We start from the raw sequence: 21,217 nt of genomic DNA on the forward strand, positions 1-21,217 counted from the left end.
CTCAGCATCTCGCGTTTAGCCTTCCCTTTCATATATCTCAGTATTCGTAACCGCAAATACTTTCTCGAGTAACTTTGTCCAGTCCCGGGTTCTCGTATCTTGTATTAAAAATATGATGCACTACTATTTTATTCTTTAGTTTTTATTCACTGAGTTCACCGAATCACTAAGCAGGTAAATAACACAACATAGAAAGAAGTTCAGATATCATTGGAGGGCGTCTTTAAACGAGCCCAGTTTATGCCACTTGGCGTCCAATAGAGTGTTGCAAATGAATGCGAGCATTGTCTTCTTGAAACGTTGTGACCGGTGCAACCTATAGCGGGTTAATTTGGGCCGTTGGCTTATTCAAAAGCACGGAGCAGCCACAAATATTTATGCTAGCGATATGTAACTCATCTACTGCTCTTTGTTTTTGAGAATGCTGTGAAATAAATCATGAAACTGAACGTTTAATGATTAAGCATTCTTGACACAAATTACCGAACACTTGTCTGTCAATATCATTTATTAGTTAAAATTACGCGATGTGTTAGTCGACTGGAATTGTAAGATGGTGGGTTAGTTGCTCAATAATTTTTACAAAATTGGATTATAAAGAGTGCAGTCGATTGAAGAACTGTTCGCGTCGGAAAGCACGTCGATCTTTGAAGCCGATAGATCTAGTGTGCCCAGTGCAATAGTTAAAATAGGTCACGGCGAACGGAAAAATTGAGTAAGTTTACTCGCCCATCTGCGCCTGGCCAAACTGTCTCTTCAAGCTCCCCGAAGACTTCAAAATATCAATGAAGCTATTTGGACGGGACGTGAACAAATTATATTAATTACTACAACTTTTATAAATGATGACACAAAAATTAAGAAAAAAAACTATGTTCATTTATCCTTACGTCAAAAGAAGTAATAGTGCTTTAATGTGATGGTAGAAATAGAAATAGCAAATAACTATGGACATATCTTTCGTATGTGACGGGAGATGTGTTCCAAATGGTGTTCAAATTATTTCAAACCCGGATGTCAAAGTAGTCACTTCTTAAAAAAAAAAAAAAAAAAAAAAAGGCTTCTCAAATTGTGAAACGCTAAGACCTTTCCGGTTGCGTGTTCGATATTCGAGGGAGAGAGCAACACGGGAGATGCAGATTTACGACTTTGTGGTCAGGGGTAGAATAGCGAAGTCACACAGGTCCCCGACAAACAAATGTTACTATAAGCTTGACAGTTTATAACAACAATGATTTCTGGTGCTTACAAATCCAGTGCTCACAGCCCAGCGCGCGCGTATCTGTCGCTTTAGGAGCCAAGCAAATCACGGGTTATACGCACGAGCACTGATTACATCATCGGCCAGAAACGATTCATCGAAGCCGTGTTCGTGAGATACCCCCTGCCGTGTGGAAGCCTTCACAGCTCAACTTTTTGCTCTTTTTCTGACATTTTTCTTCTCCGCCTTTATTGTTAGCATTTCTGTTGTCTGCTTTTTTTAATGCGTGAGCATTACCTGGCTCAGTCAGCGAAAAAACCGTCGGCAAAATCCGTCGTCAAAATCCGTGACTTGTCCAACACAATCCAACATAAAAAAAAACTCAGGTTGCTTGATATCTTTGGTCACATGATCTCCCTGGTCACGTTATTTCTCTGGTCACGTGAGCTATCTGGTCATGTGACAAAAAAAAAAAAAAAGGTCTGTGGTCACTTTGAGAAAAAGAAATCTCTGGTCACGTGACCTCCCTGGTTACGTGAGCACTAAACCATTCCTTGCCTGCTTTCGAACCTAGGCCCTCTTGATCGCACAACTAGCGCGCTATCCGTTGCGGTAACATAACTTGGGAAAAGCTAGTGCTCGCACATTCACACATCGTAAGAGAAAGCTTATAGGTGCCCTCATAATTTTTGTTCTAATTTTTTGCCTGTACTTATTTCACGCCCCTTGCCTTTACATATTTCACACCAAGAGATGCAACGAGTCAAGCTATCCAATATTGGACCTCTTGACGCGTTGGACCTCTTGACACATCGAGGCACGAGTCAAGAGATCCAATATGGGTCAAGAGATCCAACGCGTCAAGAGGTCCAACGAGTCAAGAGATCCACGGCGAGTCAAGAGGTCCAACGCGTCAGGAGGTCCAGCGCGTCAAGAGGTCCAATATTGGACCTCTTGACTCGTTGGACCTCTTGACGCGTTGGACCTCTTGACTCGGAATCCATAGGAGAGAGGTGGAGTGGCGCGGTCAGTCTGGCAGAACTCCCCGCATCCTCAGATCAAGCTCCTACCTATCGTCCGCGAAGGACGGCGATCTTGATGGTGTGGAATGAACGTTGCGGAAGCACTGTCGAAGCTTTAACATACAACGTAGTAAACTTTTAAGCATCCTCCACCAAGTCACATTGAGGACTATAAGAAACCCCGCGAGCGAACCATCGGCCGCGACCTGGCGCTGCTTCTTATGGGCCCGTGATGTGGCGGCCTTCCAACGGAGCTTCACAGACCGCCACCAGGCGCAATCTTGAAATTTGTTCATTCGCTATAAAATTACTTCACTTTTCTATCGGCAGCCCAGGAGCACTAGTCCACACTAGTGTTTCCAGACTACCGGCACAACATAGACCTCATGTAAGCAAGAGATATAACCGCAAAAAAATTTTTCGACTTTTTTACTGTATTTAATTTGCACCGAACCTGAGCGCACCAAACCTGAGCGCACGCTATATTTTGCTTCATAGTCGTCTTGGTGCCTTTAAACTGGAAGTAATGTATTAAAAAAAAAAGTATCAGTGTCTCCGAGGCAATGCACCCACCTACGGGTCCTCATTTGGTGGGTTTATCCCGTCGAGGTGCCCACAATACGACGCTCACCTCTTAATAGCTACATCAAGGCGTGGGGTTTGGATATTGGGTATAGCAAAGCTTCGATAAAATTTAAAAAGAGAAGAAATTTAGGACTAGAGGAAGGAGCACAAAAACACAGCGCTGACTGGCATCTGAATCTTTTACTCCTCCACGAAACAGAAAGTAAACCAGAAACGGGAAAGATAGGAATAAAACAATCAACCCGATAGAACATTATCAGCATGCCGAGACGAGCTTACGCGAACTTAGCGCACCTCTTGTTAAAAACCATCTTGTCACCCGCTAAAGCGCTGTCCAGACAGGATACTTCAGAACGCCAACGCCATCGACGGGGCGCTAACATCCATAAGTACCCGCTTCAGAAATGGTAACAATTACAGACACTTAAGGCTGCTTGCGTGTAGGAATGCGAAAGCATTCCTACACGTAGAGCATTCCTACCAACAACGCGCCACGTCTTCCCTTTTCACGCGGCGGTCCGGCGGTGACATCGCACCCCCACTGCGCAGGCACAGCGCCCACGCCGGCTCCACGGCTTCCGCGACGATGCATCTGCGTTGCTGCGCTTTTCTTTGCGTTTTACTTCTGAGGCGCGTTCGCTTTGAATTTGAGTGACGAAGCATTTCATACGACGCGTCGCAGTCAATGGGAATTTAGATGCCGTTCTCGTGTTACGCAGAATTTGTTCCATGGGACAGTTAATGCTTTCGCATTATTAGCCTTTTTGTATTTATGAAGTCAGGTTGAGTCCTTTTTTATTGCCAGTTTGAAGTGGGTATGTGTGTTAGCGCCTCGACGGTGACCTCGGCAGGTGACGAGGCTACCGACGTAATGCGTCATCCTCCTTTTTTCAAGTTACAAGATTATTAATAGATGCCAAGTTACAGCTGCCTCATTTCGTTCAAATTTACTTATTTAGGGGAAAGGATATTGCAGCACAAAAGCTAGGGCCGAAACCCTAACTGAACCTTGAGGGTACATTATGGAGTATCTGCGTCCTTCCACAAGTTCATGAGGTCTTTACCACGTGTCTTGAACGCAATGCGTTCCTTCATGCGCTTGACCTGGTCATCCGAGAAATGGTTCCTCCAGTCGCCAACAACTCCCTTACGGGCCAAATCGCCTTTCATCTCGTACTGCAGCGCATCTTCACCCCAGGCTTCTTTCATTTGCTTTAGCCACTCCGGTTTTTCCTCTTCGGGAACCGTCTTGATGTCCTCGTACAGTTGCTTAAAGCAATCATTCACGTGTTGCTGCATGTATCTGAAGCTCGTTCTGTCCAATATAGCATCCAGAGCCCCCTGACCCTCTCGAAGTCTTTTACCGTATTCTTCTCCGATGAAATCGGCAATTTTGAGCACCCACGCAGCGGTGTCCCTTTTGAGGTCTTCGTAGGTCAGGAAGAGTACGTTGGGATCGTTCCGGTGTTCGTACCAGGACAACACGTGGTCGAAGTAGTCGCCGACGTCGGCAGTGCCCTCAATGAACATCTCGAAGAACTCTTCGAATGTTCCGTCTTGAAACTTGTACTCGGGCATGGCCCTGGTGTGGTAAAAGAAGGAGACGCAGCAGTCGTACGGATTCCTGGTGATGTATACATGTACTTGGCATCCTTCGAATAAGGTTGTAGCTGAAAGGGCATGTGGGTCTTGATAGGTCCTGGTCTCGGCATGTCTCTTGCTGAATCCGCTCCTTGATATTCTAAGAAGGGCATCTCTCTGTAAAAGCTCAAGGCATCCTTCGGCGGTGAACGGCCATGAAGGATGTCGTAGACGATGTGTTGCATCCAGGTTGTACCGCATTTCGGGTAGCTGACGATGAAGAGTTCTCCGGGTTGGGGCTTGTATCTCAGAGCTGAACGCACACACTCATAGGAAAACGTGAGGTGAACGTAGTAGCCTTCGACTTCCCTGTACATGGGCTCTGACATGGCGACCTGAAGAAATAAAAAAAGAAGTATGTATTAATAAATGCGCGACATGTACGCATCGCATGAGCGCGTCTTCCGAATGCGTACAGCAAGCTGTTCTTCCGGGCAAGTCTTGAGCAACGTGCCTCTATATGCAAAGAATGACAACATACGTACACAAATGTTATTTTATGTGTTCGCCGTTCTCATCATTCTGCCGTCTCGGCTGGTCGTTGTGGCAGTTTGCACCACATATGTGAACGCAACTAAAGTGTACCCGAGCACTGTTGCTCCTTGATTTCTCAAAAATAGTATGCTACCCTTTACCGAACGTCAAACGAAACGCGTTACATTAATCACTTTAAAAGTAATGCGTGCCATTATAAGAGACGTATCGTAGACAGTACGCGAGAGATTTAGCGCGGAGATTGCGTGCCGACTGTGAGCGCAGAGTGAACACCCGTATAGGAGGGCCCGCATTTCGCACCGTTGAATCTACAAAACTTCCCTAGTTAAGGCTATGCCGCGCTGAAACCTCATCAGAGGGCTCATTCAGATATTTACAAGTCGAGTTCCTGTACAGTCTCCCTACGGAGGTCAGAGTTAAGGCCTGTCCAAACAGGCTTCTACAAAAATCGTCAGGCAACACGACTCGTGCAAAAATCGTCAACATCGAAGCGTCCGGGAGTCGTTGGTCTTATGCCTGTTTGGACACCGGCCAAGCCGAATTCACGACTTTCGTACTCGCCTCCTCCACTTTTTTTTGACGTCGGTGCTCGCCAGACTCGAGGTCACACGCCACCTGCCAATGGTGTGCCTGATGCCTGGCTGTCTCCCGCGGCTCACGAAGTCGCCGCGGGAGGAGTGGCTTCGGGGCAGGAAGGCCAAAAAGGTCCGGCTTCGGATGTATTTGAAAGATTCCTGCGTCCAAGCGCGCGTCTCGGCCGCCCGGGCTCAGCTTTCTTTGTCAAAATCCACCGTTCGTAGCTCGGAAATAATAAATAAATAAATAAAGTACAGTGCGCAACAGTTGACTTTTAGGTGTATGTATAAACACGGAGAACTTAAGGATATATATTTTATTTCATTAAACTTGTAACCAACCAGGTTTGTTTGTCTATGCCAGGTACGTTGGGAACATAAGAGCCGCGGGAATCCGATCCAATCCACAAAACTGCTGGAAGACGACACGACGTTGGACACGATGCGCGCTTGACTGGCTTGCCCTGTCACCCTCGAGTCTTCCCTTTCCCGTTTTCGGGACTTGAAAAACGGAGGAGGCCTTGATTGATTGACCGACATCCAACAGAGCGTGTGAGTGGCCCTCCGCACCCACGTGATCAGCAGATCAAAGCTCACGTAGAGGAGACGGGCAAGATTTGACGAAGGGAACTCTCTCCCCGGCAGAAAAAAAAAAAAAAAAAAAGCGGGCGGAAGCGGAGCGTTTTACGATTTCTCGGAGTCGTGTCGCCCGACGATTTTTGTAGTATCCAGTTTGGACACCCCTCAAGGGGTGTCCAAACAGGATACTACAAAACGCACGACTCCGACAAAATCGTTCGGCGCTCCGCTTCCGGTTGTGTCTCTTTGCAAGGGGGAAACTATAACCCGTCAAATCTCCCCCTCGCTTCCTCCACGGCGGCCTTGCGCTGCTCATCACGTGGGTGCGGAGAGCCACTCACCCGCTCTGTTGGCTGTGTTTGCGAGGGCGAGATTTGACGAGGAAAAATTTCCCCCCGGCAAAGAGTAGGGCCGGAAGCGGAGCGCCGAACGATTTGTAGGAGTCCTGTGGCCTGACGTTCGACGTTCGACGCGCCCCGGCGTAGGTTCCCCTGCTTCCTCCTCCTTATACTTTCCTGTTCTCCTGGAAAGGAGGAGAAAAAGCACCGCGCACCGCCAACCCGTGGCGCGATTAGCCGAATTTAGACGTGTGACGAGCACAATTCCGGGTTGTGCAGAAAAGCCGGCACTGCGTGGATGAACGCGCAACTCTGGCTCCCGTAGGGAGCCCATACAGGAACTCTATTTGCGAGGCAAGAGCGTGTGAGCTTCTGTAAACACGTGGCTTTGAAGGCACCTGTAACACAACCTCACGGCCAAGCCGTCACATTCACACTAGGCTTTTTGTCGTGGTAGACGCTTACTCGGGGCAAGGGCATAGCCGCTAGGAACAAAGGAAGACATCTAGAGCAGACTGCCCGAATAAAACCAACCGAGGTGCCATAGCTCGTCCATTATACAAAAAAACTATCCGCAGACACTGTTCGAGGCGTGTTTCTTCGCTCTTGTGACCGTCCTGTTCGTTTGGTCATGCAAAATCTAGCCGCAGACATGTTCGAAGCATACATATGTATGAAGCAAGCATGCTCCGAACATATGCTAGGTGGCGCAAGCTACCGCCCGTTACAAAGGGTATTCACATTCACAACCAGATTCACAACCATCCATCCATCGGGGAGTGTCCGCAGCAACGAGGTAGAGGGGCTCTACCTCTGTCGTCACGTCCGCAGCGAGGGCCGTGTGCTTTGTATGATGACTGAGCAGTCTGACTGCAGCTTTACAAGCTAAACTGTTTGCCACCTTTACGTGCGACGCTCGATGCAAAGACAGCGGGCAAAAGAGACGCCTTGTTTGAGCGGCGGGCCTTCAAAATTGCGAAAGAATCCCGCAACTTTCGAGTATAGACGTTTTCACTATTTACAAAAATCGCAGTCCACACGCACTAAGTCCCAGTCCAGCCAGTGCTCGCTCGTAATTGCGGCCAACCAGCGTACGACACACAAAGCGTAACAACAAAGCGTACGAGGGCCAGTTCATTGCTGGACCTCGTACGCTTTTATGGAAAAGTGTATTGGCGATGTGCGCGATCGAAAGCGTCGCTGCGGGCGGCCTGCCACGATTGGCCAAATGCGGACTATGACGTCAGCAAAGGACTTCTCATCGACAGGAATAAGAGTAGTGTAAGAACTTCAATTTTGACGCTGTTGGCAGTGCAGATTTCAGAGCGCTATGATTTCAAGCAGCCACCATGCTCATTACAAACGCCATCGAACTTGTTGTTGGCAACGTAATGACGTCACGAGATAAAACCATAGGAGGGCGTCACCAAAACATCTCGCCGCTAATAGGGAGTATTTATTGGCGGCCATAGCTGCCTACGCGATTGCTGGGCGCGTGCCGATGGCAAGCTTCCGGGTTCTTTTGCGATGCGCATTCTATCACCATGAAGATTGCCGGTCTTAGCAACCTTTTAAAGCGTGCTCGTTCCGACCAGGCGCTCTAAACAGCACCCACAAATATGGCGTCTATACACTTACCTTTTCAAAAAAAGAAGTAAACACGGCCTCTGTAGCTTCGATGTGATCAAACCTGCCGGCTCGAAAGGGATTTGAACTCAACAAGCTCACCGGCTTCGAGCGCTGATTCCATCTGCCGTTTCCGACACGTGCTCAACTTCCCGTCAGGGTACGCGAGTAACATTCCAATAAAACAATTCTCCCGGATGCTATAGGGTAGTGTTTTTTTTATGCCGCATCTCCCGATGCATGCCGTCACACAGCAACAACGCCGGAGCCGCAGCTGGCTTCAGTACTGTGGGAGAGCAGGAGACGAGAGCGAGCGGGAACTTCGGAATGCAGAGCTCTGGTTGGAATGATTATATATAGTGCACCTTTAGGTCTACATGGGTCTACCCACTAATCATTCCAGGCAGAGCTCGGCGTTTTGACGTTGCCGCGCACTCTCGGCTTCTCCCTCAGTTTCTCGGCACACAGAGCGACACGCTGTTCCAGATTCGCGTCAAGTGAAGCTTTTTGCGCATGCGCCGTTCCGACAGCAGCGCCACCGCAGCGATGGGACGTCAGAGCCGCCTGGTGGCGTATACCCACTGATCTCTATGACAACTGCTGGATCGCGCTTCCCCGCTTGTTCGCTGCAGCGCAAGTGAAGCCACCGGACTTCTCTCGCTTGGGATACGATTTGCCGTTTTTGCTAGCCTTTGCTGCGGTTTTCCAGCGTGCTGTGGACACGTTTTCTACTCGTTCGTCGTCATTCGCCGAAGAAGTTTTTTGAAGACTCTGTGTATTGTTGAGACTTGCCGTTGTGAACACGTGGAAAATTTTACGAAAGTGCAGTGTCGCAGGAAAAAGGCACAACGCGTCGAAAGGAAGGGCTGGCGGCCTGTTCAAAGCTTCCTTGGCACGCCGAAGTGCCGTGTCTCTGTGCCTTCGCACGCTTGGATACCGACCAAGAATCGACGCCGTGTGGATGTGTTTTGCGCAAACACATCGAGGGGCTTTATCTTCTTGTGTTATTTTGTTTGTTTAAAAGATGGCGCCATGTTTCCTTTTATTTCTTATTACTGGCGCCACCTGGGTTTTCCTGTCAATAAACTGGGGCTCACGAGTTTTCGTGAGCAGTCGTTACCAGCCCACGCCCGGGATCAGACGTGTCTTTCTTTCGTCTGGCTCTTCTGGAACCCCCTCTCTCTGATGGCCACGCCGGCCCGGAGTCCAGCGACGATGGGGACAGCCGGGTCCTCCGAACCGTAAGCCGCCCGCCGGCGCGTCGGCCATCACGTCTTTCTTTGTAGTAGCCCCGAGAGCGAGCACAAGCGTCGCTGCGGTCGCCGCGCCCGGATTGGCTGAGGTGTACTGTGACGTCAGGGGGAGTACTCCGCTCCGCGATCTCGCATCGGCTCGCCTCCCAGCACCGGTTTCCTGGTTAGGCGTTGTGTGCCGCAAGCTCTTCGTGGAGCTGGACTTCGTTTACCTGGTGTGCAAGACGTTGAGTTAGTCCGATATTGACGTGCTTCCGTACATTTTATAAGCCTGCTTGTCCCTTTTACCTTTAAAATTGGGTTACAAATCCCGAAAGCTTTCGGTGGAGGCAATTCCGCCGATGAACCTCCCCGTCCGTCCACACGACAGAAGGCAATCTTGCGAGGGGTCGGTGAAGCGATGGCGCAAGTGTTTCAGACGCTGGAATTCTGTTCCTTGCACGTTCATGATTTAAGACGATATTAGATCCCGCTTTCAAGGCATTTGAAGTGGCATTTATATCATGGGCCTTTGGGTGGTCGGCAAATTAGCTCGCGACCCTGACTCTGCGCTGCCGCTCTGCATGCGTTGGTTCGCAGATGTTTTAAAGGCCGTGCGTCTGATGATTTTGAAAGTAATCGTGGAAAAGGGTTGCTTTACATAAATGTAGCTTCTTCGCGAATTAATTATATAGTTTATACACGTATGCAGGCATATTTCTTAGGAGCTGCACAATTACTGGAAATTAGTTTGTATGGTAGCAGCAAAAACAGCCTAGTTGCCCCCAGTTGTCTGTATGATATGTATTGAACTGCCAAACTATGCACGGCAATAGTGCCGTTATATGGAATGTTTATACTTTTTCCTGACATTATTTATTCCAGCCTATTCCGAAAATACACCGTTTAGTCTGAATTGTCATTTCCAATTAAAAGAGACACTGCAGCAGGTCTTAAAAAGCTTCCTCAGCCTCCAAACTCCCTACAGCTGGACTCTCTGACATCAGAGGAAAACAGGAGTAAAAGCAAGCATTCGAACGTCTGTCCAGTGGTAGATGCAGCACTAGCAGCAGAAAATGTGGAACCTGTGAAGGGCGACAGTCTGCGTGAGAAAAGCTTCTGGTATTTTAGCTTCAGGACAATTCGAATTAAGTGAAATCTCAATTTTAGGGCTTAAGGGGCTAATAACGAGCTAGACACCTTCGCTTACGTTTGTTATGCATTACTTGAGGGTTGATATAAACAAGTTCACAGATACCACCCGTGTAGTCCATTGAAATACTGTCACGGGTGGTGACGAATAAACAAGAAATGAACGGAAATAAATAAACGTTTAATGTGGCGAACTTGTGCCAAAAATAAAGAAGGAAACAGAAGAAAGCAGAGCGTCGCGGGCGTCGAACTCGGCGTGTCAGCAGAGTCGAACGCTGGGGCGAAAACTGACTCGACAAGATCGCGGGCGGCCTCTTATCTAGAGTGCGTCGCTATCTCGAAGATTCGGCGAAAGCGGCTCGAGCGTCGCGTGATCGGGCGAGAATGAACACGCACTTTCTAGAAAACAAAAGCAGGAATAAATGATAGAAGTTACGAGCGGTACATGAATAAACGAGAACTTTCTGGAGGTCCGTGACCGAGCGTTGCTTTCTCAGCCCTGGGCGCGGCATTATCCCCCCCTTTAAAAGTGCATCGTCCCGATGCAGCACAAAAACGGAAAACAAAAAAACAAAAGGACAGCAGAATTGCTAGCCGGAGTTCACAGTCCACAGTTCACTCGTCGACGAGAGTGGAGAGTCCTATCGTTCGTAATACGGTTTCAGCCGGACGACATGCACCACCTCGGGTCGCGGCTGACGTCTTGCAGATGGGCGCGTTCCGTCGGGTAGAACTTCGTAGTTCAGATCGCCGAGGCGTCGGATGATCTTGTAGGGCCCAACGTAGCGCTTCAGGAGTTTTTCGCTGAGACCGCGACGACGAATCGGCGTCCACACCCAAACTCTGTCTCCGGGCTGGAAGTGGACGTCGCGGCGACGAAGATTATACCGGTGAGCGTCGACATGTTGCTGGTCTTGAATTCGTAGTCTGACTAGCTGGCGCACCTCTTCTGCCCGTTGAGCAACCACCTGGGCGTCATCGCTCCCGTCATTGACTGACTCGTGCGGCAACATTGAGTCTAGCATAGTCGTCACCGCCCGGCCATACACCAGCTGGAAGGGCGTCACTCCTGTGGTCTCTTGCACGGCTGTGTTGTAGGCGAACGTGACGTAGGGCAGCACTTCGTCCCAGGTCTTGTGCTCCACGTCGACGTACATAGAGACCATGTCGGCGATTGTTTTGTTGAGCCGCTCCGTCAACCCGTTGGTCTGCGGATGGTATGCCGTTGTTCGACGGTGTTCCGTGTGGCTTAGACGCAGGATCTCCTGGGTCAACTGTGCCATAAACGATGACCCTCGGTCTGTGATCAGTACTTCGGGGGCGCCATGGCGGAGGACGATGGACTCGATGAAGAACTTGGCGACTTCGACAGCAGTCCCCGAAGGAAGGGCTTTCGTCTCGGCGTAACGAGTGAGATAATCGGTGGCGACGATTATCCAGCGGTTCCCCATCGTCGACGGTGGAAAAGGACCCAGCAAATCCATTCCAATTTGCTGGAAGGGCTTGGTTGGCGGGGTAATCGGCTGAAGGAGACCTGCTGGCTTTGACGGTGGTTTCTTGCGTCGCTGGCACTCATGGCACGATCGTGTGTAGAGATGGACGGTCTTCGGAAGCTTTGGCCAGTAGTACTTGTCACGAATCCGGGCAAGGGTCCTGCTGTAGCCGAGATGTCCGGCCGTTGGGTCGTCGTGGCGTCGGTCGTGCTGCGGCGCAGGAGACTGACGTCGGGGCGGCGTGACATAGGTGCGGCGAGGCGGCGGTGGCCGTCGGGCCACTGCGGCGTAGGTCAGGGCGGGCTCTTCGGGTGGTGCTACGCAGGCAGGAGCCTCCGGTTGAATTGCTCGCTGGACTTCTTCGCGCACCACTTCGGCGATCGACAGCTCAGCCGGCTGTTTGGCAGCAGGCAGAAGCTTGCGGAGCTCCTCCCGGACGATGTCGCGGACGATTTCCCGAAGGCCGTCGACACCGGTGGCGTTCAGGTCTAGTCGGCAAGATGCGGCGGTTCGAGGAGCAGGCACGCCGGCGAGTCGATGGTAATGGCTTGCTCGGGCCGACAGCGCTCGCTCGATGTTAGTGGCTTCAGCCACAAAACCGTCGACGGTTGTCGGGGGATGGCGGATAAGGCCCCCAAAAATTTCAGCCTTCACGCCACGCATGAGGACGCGAAGCTTCTTCTCATCGGCCGCCTCCGGATCGGCTCGGGCACATAGGCGCATGACATCCTCTACGAAGCTGGTCACGCTTTCGTTGGGGCCCTGCACCCTTGTTTGGAGAAGGTCTTCCGCTCGCTGCCGACGGTGGTGGTTGAGGAACGTTCGCTTCAATTCCGCGGCGCAGGACTCCCACGTAGTGAAGGACGCTTCGTGGTTTTCAAACCAATGCCTCGCAGTTCCTTCAAGCGCGAAGTAGAGATTGTGGAGGCATTGTTCAGTCGTCCATCCGTTGTGGCGGGCTACACGTTCGTAGTGTTGTAGCCAGTCTTCAACGTCCTCGTGGACGTCTCCGTGGAAAGGCGTTGGAGTCCTGGGTGCGACCGGCAGGTACACAACGGCAGAAGCGGCCGGGGTCTGCGCCTGGTTGGCCATCGTCGTCTTCGGGTTGGTCGTGGGTGGCAGAAGTCCGTGTTCCGGGGGTAGACCTCGGATGCGGCGACTTGACCGGGTCTCGATCTGGTCTTCGTCGGGTCCTCCGGAGCTGGGGTTTGGACTTGTACTGCGGGAACTTGGAGGGCTGCGCCGTACGGACATGTGACTACCCCGCACCTCCACCAGAATGTCACGGGTGGTGACGAATAAACAAGAAATGAACAGAAATAAATAAACGTTTAATGTGGCGAACTTGTGCCAAAAATAAAGAAGGAAACAGAAGAAAGCAGAGCGTCGCGGGCGTCGAAGTCGGCGTGTCAGCAGAGTCGAACGCTGGGGCGAAAACTGACTCGACAAGGTCGCGGGCGGCCTCTTATCTAGAGTGCGTCGCTATCTCGAAGATTCGGCGAAAGCGGCTCGAGCGTCGCGTGATCGGGCGAGAATGAACACGCACTTTCTAGAAAACAAAAGCAGGATAAATGATAGAAGTTACGGGCGGTACATGAATAAACGGGAGCTTTCTGGAGGACCGCGACCGAGCGTTGCTTTCTCAGCCCTGGGCGCGGCAATACTATCCAAATCTAGCAAAGGTCAAATGTAAGCAATGTATATAATAAATGTTCCTTGTTTGTTTTTTTACTTTTCCCCTGCACTTGGGCTGTCCTACCTGTGATTCTTTCTTGATGGCCCAGACTGTATTTAACACGTTGCTCGAGCAGCATGCAGCTTTTCTGCTTCGGCGATCTTGTTTAAAAACAGATACAAAAAAAATAATATTTATAACCTGCCAGTTCATTGCCAACTCATCAGCAGCATTTATTGCGCGAGATGTAAATCTATAGTGATGCTCCTGCAATTGTGGCCATATTTCTGTATTTTCATATACCAGCTCCGATTCATGCGTTGCCTGCCCTGTCAACCATGCTTAAAATGTTGGTTGAAGTTTCGCCTGTAGCTACAGGCCATACCTCAATAAAGGTTCATATAAAAATTTACACTTCCTACGAAAAACACGCCAAAAAAAATTAAATAGAAACGAGCGCGCCGTCAGCTAGCGTCTTCACAGCCTCCGCAGGGCGAGCGGGCCGAGTCGGGGAAACGTTCTCTCCTCGCCGTGACGTCACCCCGGTTCGCCGTACGGGGGCGCCACGCGAACTTCTCGGGGCTAGGGAGGCTGTAGTGAGGGTGGGCGCAACTCAAAACCTGGAGAGCGTTTGCAATTTAATGGCGGCGCCTGAGGGAGAGGATTCGAGAAAGGATATGCGCCAGTGTTGCCTGCACGAGAGCAGGCGCCCGCTCTGTTGCAACTCTGTTGCTCCATGCGCCTTTCCTCCTCTCGCCTCCCATTGCAAGCAACGAGCGCCTTGGCGCAGCCTCTCTCGCTTCCTTCTCGCTCCGAGAATTGCAAACGTCGAGCGGAGAAAGCAAAGTTGCCAGACAAGCAGCAACGTCCAAGATGGCGGAATTTCCCATTTTTCGCGTTAAAAAAATACTTAACCTATCGCAACAAAACTGGTGGCTATGGAAAAGTAATCATTTATACCTTGTGTAAATTATTCAAGCACCTTAATGGGCATTTATGACCCGAGTTAGGAAAGAAACGACCCTTTGCCCCATAGACTCCCAGCAAAATTTAGCAATTAAATGGCGTCCATGTCCCGTGATCGCCGATCTAGCAGTTGCACCCACCCTCACTTGAGCCTCCCTACTCGGGGCTAATAGCGCGGGCAGTTAATACTCGGCACTCGTTCCACCCAGCGTTCCACCTTCTGCTTTGTCTCGGGACTGGGCTTCCGAGCACGCAGGAGGCTGTAGTCAATATTCGTACCCAGCGTCCAAGTCAAGTCTTCTCTCTTTGTAAAATATTAAAGTCAGTGTCTCGTGAGTGCCTGTCTGCCCCTTCATCTTCACGGGAATCGCAGTTCGTTTTTAATCATGATATCAAACCTCCAATTTGCAATTATATTCTCCACGATTTCAGATGATCCACTACTTCTTTTTAATATGTGGATAGGAAGCATACTCGTGATTGTCGTACTGTCTTCGCTCGCCTTTATGTGTAAACGGTGTATAGATACATACGCATGCACGCCTCCGCAGCCGCGAGAGCGTTGCAAGCTATGACCTTTGTGCGAAACAAAGTGTTATGATTATAATGCAATTAAATGCAAAGGGGCAAGCGAGCTGGACAATAATGATGAAAATAATCCCTGGAGAAGGGGAACAAGAGGGACAAGGGACAAACATAAATCTCCAAACACAGCTAGGTGACTGGTGAGCGATCGAAAAAAACAAAGTCTGGTACGCAAGCACGTACGCAACACTTGACGAGCGAGCGTATACTCCGCACCTCCGCACGCATCCGTAAGTGGAAGCGGCTCCGATGCTCCAAGCACGAGCAAGAGGCTTTAAACGACGCGTACGTCCATGGTACGGGCGTCCGTGCATGCCAAGTCGTACTGTTGCGCTCGCTATTACATCGCTCGCGCTTATGGTGGAGTGGAGCGCATAACTCGCTCTAAACAGCTGTCTTTTTTTTTTTTTTTTTTTTTTGCATTCTGGTGAGCTTGCATGATACAGAGCACTACATTGCACAACTTTGCGGCCTCGGTAGGGTTGAAATCTTTTCGACCGATTCGATGAAGGAATATATTCCTCCGATGTTCATTTTCCTTTCCAGAGGGAGTACTCAAAAGCTCACCGACCGACTTTTCCACAGGCGCAGCGGCCCGTCAGCTGCGGCGTTGGAAACAGCTTGGGAAAGTAATGGCGGCCGGAAGTTCAAAACCGAAAGCAGGATGTCACGCGACGACTGGCCAATAGTGCGCGGCAGCTTGTTCAAAGAGTATGTATGATCTCTATGGTTCAAAGCATGACGCCATTTTTTCCCAGGATAGAGAGGCTTTTAATGTAAATGCGATAACAGCGGCGTCCTTTAGCGGCGAGTCAAAGTATTAAAGTTGCTTTGTATAACTACTGCTAGAGCACTATATAGCTCCTTCGGAGCAGAGTAGCGCAATCGAGAACGCCATTTCTCGGCGACTAGCGGCGAACGCCCGAGGGTTCCAACTCCGGCAAGGAGGTTAGAAGTACTAGGAGGGGGCACGTTGCAATATTGATGAAGCCTAGTCATAAAAAGTTTAAACGATGTGGTGCCCAGCGTGACCGCAGATCTGTCTGGCGATTGGTGCGCGTGACATGTCACGTGTGAGATGGATGGTTGATTGTAGAAGGACTCCTGCAGGCTTGCGCTGCTTGCGCGCGCTCCGTCCGGTAGGTTTTATCAGATCGAAGGCTAGACTGTGGTGTATTCTAGTACCCCATAGCTAGACGAAGGCTAGCTATTGTCACGTGATGTGGTCACGTTGGCATGGTAAGTGAGGAGATTAAGGAGGAAAATGAGAAAGAGGCGAGACGTCAAGGGAGCATGGCTTGTGGAGGCTACGCGGCCGACGTCATGCCCTTTCCCACCCTTCTATCCTCCTTGAACTCCGGTCACAAATGCGTGGGGAACGTGAGAAAATCACCGTTTCTTGAGTATTTTGGGAATGTACGGAAGGACAATAATTTTTGACATAATAAAGGAACAGTTTACAATAATTTTCGCGAAGTTGTGTGCCATGTATTAACGTTTTTAAAAAAATGCTTGAGCGGCATCATGCAGCAGACGACGCGGCGACGTCACACCGTTCACGTGGTGACCCGCTCCGGCCAATCCCCATAAAGTCCATCTCCGCTGCGCAAAACAATCGTCTGCTTCAAACGCCATTGCCATGGAAATTGCCTTTTCGCAATTTTCACACGCATCCAATATTATTAAAACTTTGATAAAGTGTTTAGTGCTTTACCATCTTCACGACAGACTAGTTTTGAAAAGTGTGAACTCGGCGTTTATTTTTTAATCAGCCGTGTTGAGTCGATCTCCATGTATTCTCCCATAGAGCGGGCCGCCCCTTGGAATCCTGAGTACCACGTGACTCGCGCCGAGCTGCTCTGTCTGCCATGTTGTCGGCGAAACACGCGGATCAAAGGATTGCGCTACTCTGCTCCGTAAGAGCTATAGACCAGTGTCCGCGCCAATTCCAGGGCGCCGCCATGTTTATCTACGCTCGCGCCACCACGCGGAGAGAACTGGCAGGCAGGAGGGGGGGGCTGCGTTGGCGGCGTTCCTTTCGGGAGCTGGATGCGGCAGGCTGCCCGAATGCACCGGCATATCGTGAAAGATGTCTTCACCAGAAGCCTCCGCGGCCCGTTCTTCAACAGATAAGATGTCGTGAACATTCGAGAACCCATCTCGATCGAGAAAACAAGAGAAAACCTTTCTGTTCTTAAATGTTATCGGTGTCTGCTGACCCTTGACATGTGTGTTTCAGTCCGGGTTCATTGCGTAGTAAATATTTCGCTGCCGCTTTCTTGTAGCTTTCAAATGCTTGATTGTCGGCTTCTTGTATACGACATTACATTCGTGGCACGGTTGAGACCGATTTTCGCGATCTGCTTGCCTTTGTGCGGCTCTGCCGAGCCGAAATAAGTGGGAGGCGTTTACTTGATCGAACGCCGTTTTAGCGAATGAAAACGAGACCACGACGTTTCATCAAATGACTAGCAAATGGGTTTAGTTCCATAGACAGCTCGGATTAGCTTTCTTTTGTAATGTGCCGCCTTGTCTGCCGCCGCGAAGCGGCGAAAACGAGGGCTCCGAGTGTGTTAGCACGCCCCACGCCCCCCCCCCCCCCCCCCCCCCCCACACACACACACACACACACACTGCGAGCGCCTGGGTTCGAAACTATTAATTGCCAGTTCTAAAGGATGGTACTTACTTGAGGTGGGAGCTGGAATTCTACGAGGTACCAGGAGACACTTACTATCGGGCAACGAAGCGGGGTGCCTGTGGGGACGGAGTCTAGGAACGCTACTGATTAATATTGTGACAGGCGATCAGTTATGATAACAGACGAAACTTCGACTCGTTTGTTCAGAAGCTCGCGGTGATATTTTATTAGCCCTCGTTATAGCACACCAAGGATCCTATAGGCAGTGAAATTCACATCACGCAAACTCGTCCGTCGTAGTCAAATGAGCGCAGTCGACGACGAAATGTAATGAGCTACTAAGCTTCACAAGGTAAATGCCCGCGAGAAAGAGTTTTGTGGCAGTCCAAAACACCGATCCAGCAGACGCACGTACGTACGTACGTTTACTCCGGACTCCATGAACCCGACGGCGCAAGATCAAAGCGATCAAAGAGCACCGCCGCCATCGCCACCCGGTTTTCTCTGCACTTAGCGCGACAACGGCACTGCAACGGAGGGCACTCACCTCGGCGTTAACAATCTGCGAAATAGATTAATTTCCCACTCTTGAAGCCATTCCAAATGATAAATGAAAATATCTCGGCGTTGTAGAACATCTGACGACACAACTGTGCCGAGCGCCTGCTCGGCGTCGTTGTTGCTCGTGCAGGCCTGCTTATTTGTAGTTGAGACGATGATTCCACATCTTTCGTGCCACTCGTGGTGCCTGCGATAACTTCGAAGGGCAGGGGAATCTTCTCACGAGGACGTTGAAGACACTCAACACCGGAGCCACCAAAGCAATCGCACAAACCGTCGCCATGTTTGCTTCTTCGTCACTCACGGTGCGATCAACTCACTGATCTCTATGACAATTGCTGGATCGCGCTTCCCCGCTTGTTCGCTGCAGCGCAAGTGAAGCCACCGGGCTTCACTCGCTTGGGATACGATTTGCCGTTTTTGCTAGCCTTTGCTGCGGTTTTCCAGCGTGCTGACGACACGTTTTACTCGCTCGTCGTCATTCGCCGAGGAAGTTTTTTGAAGACTCTGTGTATTGTTGAGACTTGCCGTTGTGAACACGTGGAAAAGTTTACGAAAGTGCAGTGTCGCAGGAAAAAGGCACAACGCGTCGAAAGGAAGGGCTGGCGGCGTGTTCAAAGCATCCTTGGCACGCCGAAGTGCCGTGTCTCTGTGCCTTCGCGCGCTTGGATACCGACCAAGAACCGACGCCGTGTGTATGTGTTCAGCGAGTGCAATGTGCGTGAAGCTGTTCGTGCCTCTGGATCAGCGTCTTTTCCTCTCGCGGTTTAGGAACGAGCTTAATCTGCAGCGTCCACTAGCGACGGAAGATGGGGAGAAGGTACGTCTTTTTTTCGTCCTTAGACGATTTACACAATACCGTGCACAACAGCTCCTCATCACTGATCAGTGCTGGCTTATTATCAACCTACTTAATTGCACTTGACGTTTGAGCGCGGCTCGCCTAATTGTAATTGGTCAACAGATTGCACACGACCATATCGGCCGCGCTTCAAAGATTTTCATTCTCGCCGTCTTGTACTTTTGCTTTCGAAAACCCCCCTGGCTCCACAACGTTGCCCTATTCGTGCTCCCACGGAATCTATTAGAGTAGATTTGGGACACAGCCATGGTTAATATAGTTCATAAGAACACGTACATATCTCCCCCTTTTATTGATAGCAACTCACCGGAACAGCTGGACGATCCAGAACTCCGTGGCCGATATATATAAATGATCTAAAGGCATCTACGCGCGACACACGTTTAGAACTTTGGCGCGGCGTCAATTCTTGACCGGTATCCAAGCGTGCGAAGGCGCAAAGATGCATCACTGGGCGTGCCAAGGAAGCTTTGATCACGCCGCGACACCGGCGACACGTTTTCGACGAGTTGTACCTTTTGATACGGCTTCACGCACATTGTACTCGCTAAACACATTCACACGGCGTCGGTTCTTGGTCGGTATCCAAGCGCGCGAAGGCACAGAGACACGGCACTTCGGCGTGCCAAGGATGCTTTGAACACGCCACCAGCCCTTCCTTTCGACGCGTTGTGCCTTTTTCCTGCGACACTGCACTTTCGTAAACTTTTCCACGTGTTCACAACGGCAAGTCTCAACAATACACAGAGTCTTCAAAAAACTTCTTCGGCGAATGACGACGAACGAGTAGAAAACGTGTCGTCAGCACGCTGGAAAACCGCAGCAAAGGCTAGCAAAAACGGCAAATCGTATCCCAAGCGAGTGAGGCCCGGTGGCTTCACTTGCGGGAGCGGCAAGCGCGATCCAGCAATTGTCATTGAGATCAGTGGATCAACTCGTCGCGAGATGTTTGCTGGCTCGGCTAGATGGAAACCAACAGCGGCAAAGTGGCGTATGGACAAACGGCTCTCACATTACGGGCACTATACTCACATACCGCGGTAAACAGGACCGCTGCCGGCGAAACTGCAGTCGGCACACCAGCGAAGAAGCCTTCAACGGGAAGCGGCGGTGCAGGCCGACGCAGCCCCCCCTCCCCGTGAGCGTCTGGGTTCGAGATTATTGTTCGCTTTTGCTCCTTGCGGTCGAGGCTAAAAAGAGCACTTCCGGACAAAGGTCTATATAGTGCTCTAGCTACTGCGAGATCGCGCTGCGAGATGGCGGCATCGGTCTTCGCGTGACCCGATCTGAACCGATGCGTGCAGTCGTGCAGTTCCCGAAGAGGCCGCTGCGGGAGAAACGGCGGCATTGCGATCGCGGAGTCACTTTTTGAAAGTAGGCTCCTATCAACTATGGCAGTTTCCCAACTGAGTTTAGTAACGTTGGCCTGCCAGTAGCATCATTCGCGGCCATGCCGGTATTTTATGTGCCACGAGTGTTGGGCTCACCGCGTTAGTTTCACACTACACATATAGTAGCTCGAGGAAACCAGTAAGTAGAAAGAACCGTCCATACCCAGCAATAGCGAGACCTGTAAGCTATGTATCTCAGGTAGTATTCACTGGGTGCCATACTTGAGCTCGTCATTCAGGGCGTATCGGGGGGAAGGGGGGAAATGGAGTGGCGTGGTCAGTCTGGCAGAGGTCGCCACATCCTCAGATCAAGCTCCTACCTACCGTCTGCAAAGGACGGCGATCTTGATGATGTGAAATGAACGTTGCAGAAGCACTAGTAAACTCTATAGCATCCTCCACCAAGTCACCTTCAGGACTAAGTAACTCACGAGCGAGTCGTACGGCCGCGAACTGGCGCTGCTTTTTATGGGCCCGTGACGTGGCGGCATTCCAACGAAGTTTCACAGACCGCCCATCGAAATGCATCGTTTCTTCCTCCGACAACCAAGTATTGTAAGATCTACTTCGCGCAACTTATACGCAAAAAACATGCTC

At 50.5% G+C, this 21,217-nt stretch overlaps 1 pseudogene; it reads right to left on the reverse strand.

Moving 5' to 3' along the window:
• Window positions 1-2,969: 2,969 nt before the first annotated feature.
• Window positions 2,970-4,778, reverse strand: LOC115316800 (annotated as a pseudogene).
• Window positions 4,779-21,217: the final 16,439 nt, after the last annotated feature.

Source organism: Ixodes scapularis, unplaced genomic scaffold (assembly GCF_016920785.2).
Source record: "Ixodes scapularis isolate PalLabHiFi unplaced genomic scaffold, ASM1692078v2 PGA_scaffold10__122_contigs__length_95168666, whole genome shotgun sequence".
NCBI classification, from domain to species: Eukaryota; Metazoa; Arthropoda; class Arachnida; order Ixodida; family Ixodidae; genus Ixodes; species Ixodes scapularis.